Here is a 9,982-nt window from a genome sequence, read left to right on the forward strand (position 1 = left end):
GTCTGGCAAGCCCTGAGTGAGCTGGATCTTCCCAGGATGGGAGGCTGCGCCGTAGGACTGGTGTGCTCATCATCTGCTCTGTGTGAAGGCAGGTATGTCCCATCTGAGGATTGGAGAGTGTGTGTGAGTACGTGGAAGTATAGCTTGGTTGTTGAGTATAAGAAGTTACTTTCCTCATGATACCTCTACCTGTGTAAGTGAAATCCTCTTAATGCAAGTAAAATAGAAGATGCAATTCTCTTGCTTTGCTGAGTATGTAACCTCAACACATACTCACCCACCACACTCCAGCAGTCCCTCCACTAACCTGCTCATTTCGGGGGTACCTGCTTTCAGGTAATGCTTTATGCAGGTAGCTGACCCCTCAGCTTCCAAACACGTTGCCCCATTCCTGCCATATGTGTATCTCTCCCCTCCCCCTCTCTCCTGGGGCTAGGAATAAATCTCTGTGAATGAATTTGCGACCTCTGCTGTGAGAAGACCCATCCCAAGTCTGACTGGAAAATGTCATCAGTTTGGGCGAGGGGGTGGTATCAGGTGCCCAGAAACGGCAAGGGCTACTGAACACCTTTCCTGTAAAAATGATATTGTTCAATGATTTAATAAGCTCCTAATGCTAACCTGGGAAGCTGCCCCTTTCTCCTACATCATTCCTACGGGAAATGGTGTAGAAACTTGTACAAACTCACACAGATGAGCTGATTTATTTATTTATTTATTTACTTACTTACCAAATTCAGGTTTTACTTAAAAGGGAAAAGGGAGAAAAAGAAAGGATGAAAGCTTTTGTGTCAGGGTTAGGGGGATGGGTATAAGCATGATTCCCTTTTTCATTTTTTAACTTTTATCAAGTGGAAGTTTACAGCTCTCATTCTTTCACGAATTCATTTTTGACATGCATGTTGGAAATTGCCCTTAACATTTTCTGAATTCAGAATCAATCTTCCTTCCTTGGCTGGAGCAATAACACAGTGGGTAGGGCATTTGCCTTGCACACGGCCAACCTGGGTCTGATCCCTCATATCCCAGATGGTCTCCCGAGCACCACCAGGAGTAATTCCTGAGTGCAGAGCCAAGAGTAAGCCGTAAGTGTAACTGGGTATGATGTGAATACAGACAAAAAACCCCACCAAACTCTCCCTTCTAATGACCCTGTGTGAAAGAAATAGGTCTCTAGTTGTCAGAAGAGGTCTAGGGTTTCCAGGAGAATCAAAGCAAAAACAATTTTAGCATGCATTGGATGTTTATTGTACTGTATAATTCTGCGTGTAACATTTCATAATCTTCTGCCAAAGGATTTCTAAAGAGTATTTGGAAAAATAACTTAGTGAGACTCAGAGGGTTTAAGAGTTTGAATAACAGTCAGAGTCATAAAGTGCCAGAAACCAGTAAGTCCAATGGCACCAGGAGCGACGTCAGTCATCTTTAAAAAGTCAGATTTCCCTACAGGACTGGCACTGGGAACTTGATCCCAAAGTATTATAGCAGCAGCAACCAAAGTAGAATTAGTCACAAACAGATTCTTTCTGGAAAAATCTAAGATCCTTTGTTAAAAGCATGAGGGGTCTTAAGAAAAGAACTTGTTTATGTTCAAAACGCTTTATCCAATATGAACTTCATAGGAACACTAACGTTACCTTAAACAGAAGAACTAGATTCTTTTTCTTGGCTAAAAGTAGCTGCTTGAAATGTATTTCAAAAGACAATGAGAAGAGCATTTTTCCTGGAAGGAGCCTGTTGGGCAGGCTGTGAGACTTCAAAACAGCAAAAATGTGTGGTTCCATCTAAGCTGGGAGGATGGGAGGAAGTGTGGAGGGGCAGCACTATTTCTGTATTATTCCGAAAAGAAAGCCTTCTACTCATAACTCGCAAACGCTGTCAGTCAGATGCTTCTGAGCATGAGGTATTTCTGGGAAAAAAGGCCAAAAGGGGCCATAGGTAAGCAGGCTTAGAACAACCCTTAAAATGATCCTCCAGAAATGATTTGCTTTTAGGAACAAAGTTTCTATGTTAAAAAAACGAGAAGAGTCTCTAAAAAAGTGTGCCATGCCACAAGCATTCAGATATTTAAGAAGAAATTTATTTTACATATTGTTTAAAATACCCAGCTGGAGAGTGGGTTTCATGGGTACAGAGAGCTGTACAGTGGGTGGGGTATTTGCCTTGTATGTGGCTGACCCAGGTTCGAGCCCCAGCATCCCATATGGTTCCTCGATCCTGCCAGGAGTGACTCCTGAGTGCAGAGCCAGAAGTAAGCCCTCAGCACCACTGGATATGAACCAAGCATAAATGAAAAAATAGTGTCTAGAAACAGAAAAAATAGTATCCAGTAACAAGTTTACCACGGGGGAGATATGGTGTGGAGTCAAGGATGAGGACCTGGTTGGGTGGATTCCGGGACAACAGTGGAGCGAAATGGATACTATGGAGGATGTGGCACTGGAATGAAACCCTACCATTAGATAATGTAAGCTTCAGCGCCTAATGTCAAATTTAATAATAAAATATTGTATCCAGAGAACAGCGCAGAGTCTCCTGCCCCCGCGCCTGACTGTCCTCACTGGAGGGGGGAGGGTTGATCTTCTCTCCACGCCCACCCGCCCTGAGCAGAGCTCCAGCAGCTGAGGACCTCCGTAGCTAGCCATGGCCATGCTGGGACCACTCTCCACACGCCCAGATGGGCCTCCTGCATGAAAGAACTGGCAGAGGAACCCAGGCATGCAGGTCCTGGGGCTGAGGTCTCCAAGCCTACTCAGATTGGGACTGGGCCTTCTCCACCCAGACCCCCAATCTTCCAGTAGGTAGGCGTCACACCCACCAGCTGTCGCCAGCGCCAGGTTGGTCCCATCAACGGCCAAGACGCAGAGACTATAAAACCCAGCTCCCGGAAGTGCATGGCCGCATTTGCAGCCTCGCAACATCTTATTATCTTTCTAGAATATATAAATAGTTCTAAACTCAACAGTTAAGAATCAATCCAATTGGAAATAGGCAAAAACAAACACCAAAAAAGGTTCATTTATATATGGCTTAGCAAATATAGCACTGTCCTGTCAGGGATGGGGGTATGGCAGGGGTGGGGGGGGCACACCTGGCAATATTCAGAAGTTACTTCTGGCTCTACACTCAAAAATGACTCCTGCTTTGTTCAGGGGACAATATGGGATGCCAGGAATTAAACCCAGGTCAACCACATGCAAGGCAAGCGCCATATCCACTGCACTATCACTCTAGCCCAAGAATGCTACGATTATGTATTTCCTATATGGTGGTCATGTGGATAATTTATTACAGTTATAAAACACTGTTAGTGGGAAAATCCGAGTGAGGATTACATAGGAATTCTTGATTTTGAAACTTGTTAGACTATAACTGGCTCAAAATAAAACTTGAAGAAAAATGGAACTGGAGATATTACACTTTTAAAAACTGAAGTACTTTATAAGTGTTTATTTGATAAAATCACTTTTCTTTTAAAATTGTGGTTGGTGGGAAAAGGTTACTTTAATGGGGAAGAAAATAAATCCGAAGTTCATCCAAGCTTAACTATGGATACCAAGTAAGTAAATTCTAACCCTAAAGTATCTGGGTAATCTAGTTCATAATCTTCGGTACAAGTAGAATAAAGGAGGGGTGTATGTGGAAAGTGAGGAAAATCTAAAACATTTCTCCTATCTGGCAAAAACAGAGTTAGGGGTTGTTTGGAGAAATTGTATTTTCCAACAGTATCATTTCTTATCCAAGTGTGTGGAGAGTGCTCCCAGCAAGGCCTTGGCTGGGCCTCGGTGGTCTTCAGCTGTTGGGCCCTGGTGGAGACAGTCAGGCATGTGGGACCCGGGGCTGAGATCTCCAAGCCTGCACAGTTTGGGACTGGACCTGCCAGTAACTAGACAGTTACACCCACCAACTGCCGTGTAACTCCAACAACGGCCAGGATCCAGAGATTATCACACTCAGCTCCCGGAAGCGCGCGGCCGCATTCGCGGCCACGCGACATCTTATCATCTCATTCCTAATTCGGTCAAACTGGCAGGCTACCAAATGTAACATGCCCACACGGCAGAGTCTGGCAAACTCCCCGTGGTATACCCAATATGCCAAATACCAGTAACAATGATGGGTCTCATTCTCCTAACCCTGAAAAAGCCTTGAATATGGCACTTTAAAAAAAAAAATAAATCTCAGGGCTAGGACGAAGAAGACGTTACTGGCACCTGCTCGAGGCAATTGACGAACAACAGGGTGGTCGTGATCGTGATGATCATTTCTTATGATAACTCACCAGAAATTTATGAAAAAAAATCTCAAGAAGAAAATGCAAGCAACAAGTTTTGATTATAGGAGGGAAAGAATAATTTAGAAAAAGAACTGTAGGGCTGGAAACACAACACTGCGGACAGGGGTCTTATCTTGCATGAGGCTGACCCAGGTCCAATTTCCAGCACCCTATATGCTTCCCTGAATCCACCAGAAGTGACCTATGAACACAGAACCAGGAGCAAGCCCTGAGCTCCTCTAGGTATGGCCCCTCAATCCAAAAAGAAACAAGTGACTGAGGGTTAGGTTTTAGATGACCACAGTGTAGTCTCTTAATCAATAATGATCAATAGTACCCAAACTGGGCATACTGAAAGAGGAAAAGTAAATTCACAATCTCTTTGTAGCAATGAACAACTAACATTTGTCTGAGGCAAACTCACAAGGTAACCCTACCTATATCAATCTTTTGCTGCAAAACAAATTACCCCAGGATTTAGTGATTAAAAGAATATCCATTATTTTAATTCCTATTTATCAGGATCCTGAAGTGGCTTGGCTGGTACCTTTGTCCAATGTTTACAAATTTTAACAAAGGGATGAGGTCATCACAAGGCTTGACCAAAGTCACATCTAAGCTCACACTTGAGGCCTTGGGACCTGACATCATTTCCTTATCACCTAATCTTTTCTCTAAGGAAACCCTAAATATAGCCTCTCACTTAGGAAGCCACAGTATTTTGGTAACATAGCTGTGGAAGTAAAAACACTTGCTGCATTTTTTTCATTACAAGATTAAGTCCAGCTGATACTCAAGGGGAGGAAATTAAGCCTTCAGCATGCAGATTAGAAGGTGGAGATCAGCAGGGATCATTTTATAGACTGCCTAGACACCATCAACAATTTATCAACAGCTCATAATCAATTTGCTTAGAATAAAATTTAATTGAAACAGTTCAATTAAATTCCTTGCCTACTGGTAGGTTTGGAAATTTGGGGAAATTTCCATTATTCAAGATAGGTCAACCATTTAATTTCTTAGGGTCTTAAAAGATTTACTTTCCTCTTTCTTTTTTATTTAGTGTTTGGGCCACACCTGACTATGCTCAGTATTTACTCTAGGCTCCGTGCTCAGGGATCACTCCTAGCAGTCATCTGGGGACTTTGTGTGGTGGTGCCAGAGATGAAACCAACGTGGGCCACATGCAAGGAAAGCACCCTACCCCCTGTCCTATCTCTCCAGCCTGGAAGTTCTGAAGTTTTTCTCATTGTGAGCAAAGTTCTATCAAACGCCTCCATAAAAGGAGAAAGCAAGCTCCAGAGATCAATGAAATGTCCTATCTAGAAGTGAGAGTATTTCTATTACAGCAAACTGGACACCTGGCCCTAACTAACCACAGGGATGTGTGATCCTAACACTTGCACTTGAGAACTAGAAATGCCTGGTACATAGCACACATGACTACTACAGTTTTCTGGTATGAATAGCCATCCATCCTGTCTCCTGTAAGAACTACATAACCTGTAGACTGGTTACAACCGAAAAGACAAAGTATTAGAATGTGGAGCAACTAGAACTCACATACATTTTTGATGGTGATGCAAAATGATATAATGTACCTTGGAAAAGTCTGTAAAGATTTATGGAATTTATAAGAAACCATCAAGATATTTTTCAACTTATACACAAAGATTCACAGATGCGTTAATACAAAATCCTGGACAGAACTTAAATGTTCACCCACATTTGTGAACAAACAAATTTTAGGATATTCATGTATAATGGATTACTCAGCCACACATTCAAATTTTGGCAGTGTACATTGTTTTGTCTGATGTATTTTGTTTTTATAATCCTGTTTATTTCTAAGAATTTTAATTTCCAATCTCAAATTATCACACAACAGCTTGGTCTTATTCTATGAACAGTTTCATATTTGAAGATATAGCTGCAAAACCTTTCTTAGTCTTTTCTTCATTTTTTCCCCCCAACAGTAGTCATGTGTTGTCTTACTCCCTCTAGCAAGCTGTTGATTTCCTGTGTCTAGCACTGTAGCACTGCCCTCCCATTGTTCATCGATTTGCTCTAGTGGGCCCAGTAACATCTCCAGTGTGAAACTTGTTACTGTGTTTGGCATATTGAATACATCAGGGGTAGCCTGCCAAGCTTTGCTGTGCGGACGAGATACTCTCAGTAGCTTGCTGGGCTCTCTGAGCAACTGGTGGTAAATTTGTGTTTGTTGTACTGAGTTCCTTTAGAAAATTCTGTTTGTTCATTTGTTTTTGTTACATACTGGTGGTGCTCAGGACTTACTCCTGGTGTTGTCTGGGGGACCACCTGGGTTGGAAGGTAGCCTTTTAGGAAGGCACCCTACCTTTAAATTCCTCCCGTAGGAATTTAAAGATTCTTGTGGGGATACAGTCAGCAGACAGTGACCAAGGATAAACCTTCCCAATATAAACAAGCTAGTGATATTATTAAGCCCAATTTCTCCAAATCAGGTAGAGAATAATGAACTTTATCTTTTAGGATGTCCTGAAAAAGAACAGGGGAAAGGCTTGGTCCCTAATACACAAAGGAAAAAAATGACAATCGGCAAGTCAGAGCTATTCAGTTCCTGTAAGTAGGATCTATGCTAGAATCCACAGCTTTAAATTATACAGGTGAGGCTGCTTCTTGATAGCAAAATCATCACAAAAGAGTTGTGATGATTCGTGTTAAGCTAGTTTTTTTAGCTTCTCCAAATACACCTAATAACTGTTATTAACAAGTACATATTTCCTGGATAACCATATTTAGAAGGGAGTTCTAAAACTACAGACCCTGGGGGTATGGTGCCGCCAGCAGGTCAATCTGTACCTGTGAGGCGAGTACATCAGCAGCCTCGTGGCTCCTTCAGACTTTCAGATACCCCAAAATTGCTGCTGTGCCTTTAGTCAGACCCCAAAACCTTGGGGCAAAGTTTACCAAGAAAGTAAACGGCCAAAAGTTAGGTATGTGGGAGACACACCCACAAACTACCTCTGGCTCAGCTACATAATTGGAGGCATGGCCTCTCTGGTTCCTGATTGAACTGCTTAACGGCCATGATCCCAGAGACTCAGAAACAAATCTTGAAACCCAACGGCTTTTGGCAGAAATGCTTCCGGTCCCTGCAGTACGCTACCGGTGCTGGGCCACCCCAGGTGGGAATAGGTTTTGTACCTTGGCCTGTTCCCCCTGGAGGCCCGGTGGCCGTCATCCTCCAGAGGCCACTGGACAGTCAGGTTTGGGCCCGCATTGATGAGACACGCGGGGCCTCATGGGATGGGGGTTGGAGCCAGCCCTTTCCTCCTTGTGCCAACGAGACCCTCAGTCACCGCCCACGAACGGCCTCTCTGGCTCCTGATCAACCTGCTTAATGGCCATGATCCCAGAGACTGAGAAACAAATCTCGAAATCCAGCCGCTTTTGGCAGAAATGCGTGTGGGCCACACAGTAGGTTACAGGCTCTGGGCCACCCCAGGTGGGAATAGGTTTTGTGCCTTGACCTACTCCCCCTTGGGTGCTCGGTGGCCGTCACCTGCCAGAGACCATTGGACAGTCAGGTTTGGGCCCGCAGGGATGAGACACGTGGGGCCTCATGGGATGGGGGTGGAGCTGGCCCTTTCCTCCTTTAAATAAAAATTAAATTGATTTTGATAAATTGAATACAAAACAAGTTGTTACTTCTATTTTTTGGAGGGACAGGGGGGATTGGGGCCACATCTCTTGAAGCTCAGGGGTTACTCCTGGCTCGGCACTCAGGAATTACTCCTGGCAGTACATGGGGGACTAAATGGGATGCTGGAGATCGAACCCAGGTCTATTGTGTGCAAGGCAAGAACCATACCTGAGCTAACTCCAGTTTCTTGAAGTTGTTAGATTAAGAAAAAAAAAAATCAAGGGTTGGAGAGTTAACTCAAAGGGCTAGTGCATGCCCTCTGCATGCCATAGGCCCAGGTCTGATCTCCAGTACTACAAGGTCTCCTGCACTGATGGGTGTGAGCTCTGAACTGGGAAAACCCCTTGAGCACGGCCAGGCACAGTCCCAAAACAAAATAAAATTTAATTTAGTTTAAAAACCAGGCTTATTGGGGGTATGGTGCCGCCAGCAGGTCTATCTGTACCTGTGAGGCGAGTGCATCAGCAGCCTGATAGCGCCTTCAGACTTCCAGATACCCCCAAATTGCTGCTGTGCCTTTGGCCAGACCCCAAAAACTTGGGGCAAAGTTTACCAAGAAAGTAAACGGCCAAAAGTTAGGTATGTGGGAAACACACCCACAAACCACCTCCGGCTCAGCTATATACTTGGAGGCATGGCCTCTCTGGTTTCTGATTGAACTGCTTAATGGCCATGATCCCAGAGACTCAGAAACAAATCTTGAAACCCAACGGCTTTTGGCAGAAATGTGTCTGATCTCTGCAGTAGGTCACCGGTGCTGGGCCAACCCAGGTGGGAAGTGGTTTTGTGCCTTGGCCTGTTCCCCCTGGTGGCCCAGTGACCACCATCCTTCAGAGGCCACTGGACAGTCAGGTTTGGGCCCCCAGTGATGAGACACGCAGGGTCTCATGGGATGGGGGTGGAGCCAGTCCTGTCCTCCTCACCCAATGAGACCCCAAGTCATTGCCCACAAACGGCCTCTCTGGCTCCTGAACAAACTCTTTAACGGCCATGATCCCAGAGACTCAGAAGCAAATCTTGAAACCCAGTGGCTTTTTGTAGAAATGTGTCCGGACCCCACAGTACGTTACTGTCGCCGGGCCACCCCAGGGGGAAAGGGTGTTGTCACTCAGCCTGCTCCCCCTTGGCGGCTCGGTGGCCGTCATCCTCCAGAGGCCATTGGACAGTCAGGCTTGGGCCAGCAGTGACGAAACTTGTTGGGCCTCACGGGATGAGGGGGGAGCCGGGCCTGTCCTCCCCACCCCAATGAGACCCCTAGTCATCGCCCACGAACGGCCTCTCTGGCTCCTGATCAAGCTGCTCAACGGTCATGATCCCAGAGACTCAGGAGCAAATCTCTAAACCCAGTGGCTTTTGGCAGAAATCCCTCCAGATTTAAGTGTTAAAATTTCGGAATTTCAAAATCACATGGCCCTACTGCAGCCATGCGACATCATATGTTATTCATAACCAGCAATATAACACAAATTGTCTATTGTTGCTTTTTCAGCAGATCCTAGTGTTGGGGTATGGGTCTGGTGTCAAAATATTGAATGTGATCAAAGTAGAGAGAGAGTAATGTGGAAATCATCTGCCCCACAGGCAGGGGGAGGGTGTGGGATGGGGGTATACTGGGGTTTTTGGTGGTGGAGAATGGGCACTGGTGAAGGTACGGGTGTTTCATTGTTTGACCGAGACTTAGATCCGAAAACTTTGTAACTGCTCTCATGGTGATTCAATAAATAAAATTATAAAAAATGAAAAAAAAAAACTAGGTTTACTAGTTTTCAGTTTGAATCTTTCCAATTTAGTAAAATTGAAACAAAAAAACAAATAAGAAAACTCTAAATCCAATATCAAATGTTTCCTTAAAACTTAAGTAATTTCATACTAGTTCTTATTACCAAAACCCAAAAACTTGTGCAGAATGTCTGTTTCAATTTTTAAGAAAAGCACACAATGAAATACTCTGGAAATGACTGATTCTTAAAAAATACATAGTTACAAACCAGACAAATGTAAAAACATAAAGCAAGGAGAGG

The sequence above is a fragment of the Sorex fumeus genome, unplaced genomic scaffold (assembly GCF_029834395.1).
Source record: "Sorex fumeus unplaced genomic scaffold, SorFum_2.1 ptg000079l, whole genome shotgun sequence".
NCBI lineage: Eukaryota > Metazoa > Chordata > Mammalia > Eulipotyphla > Soricidae > Sorex > Sorex fumeus.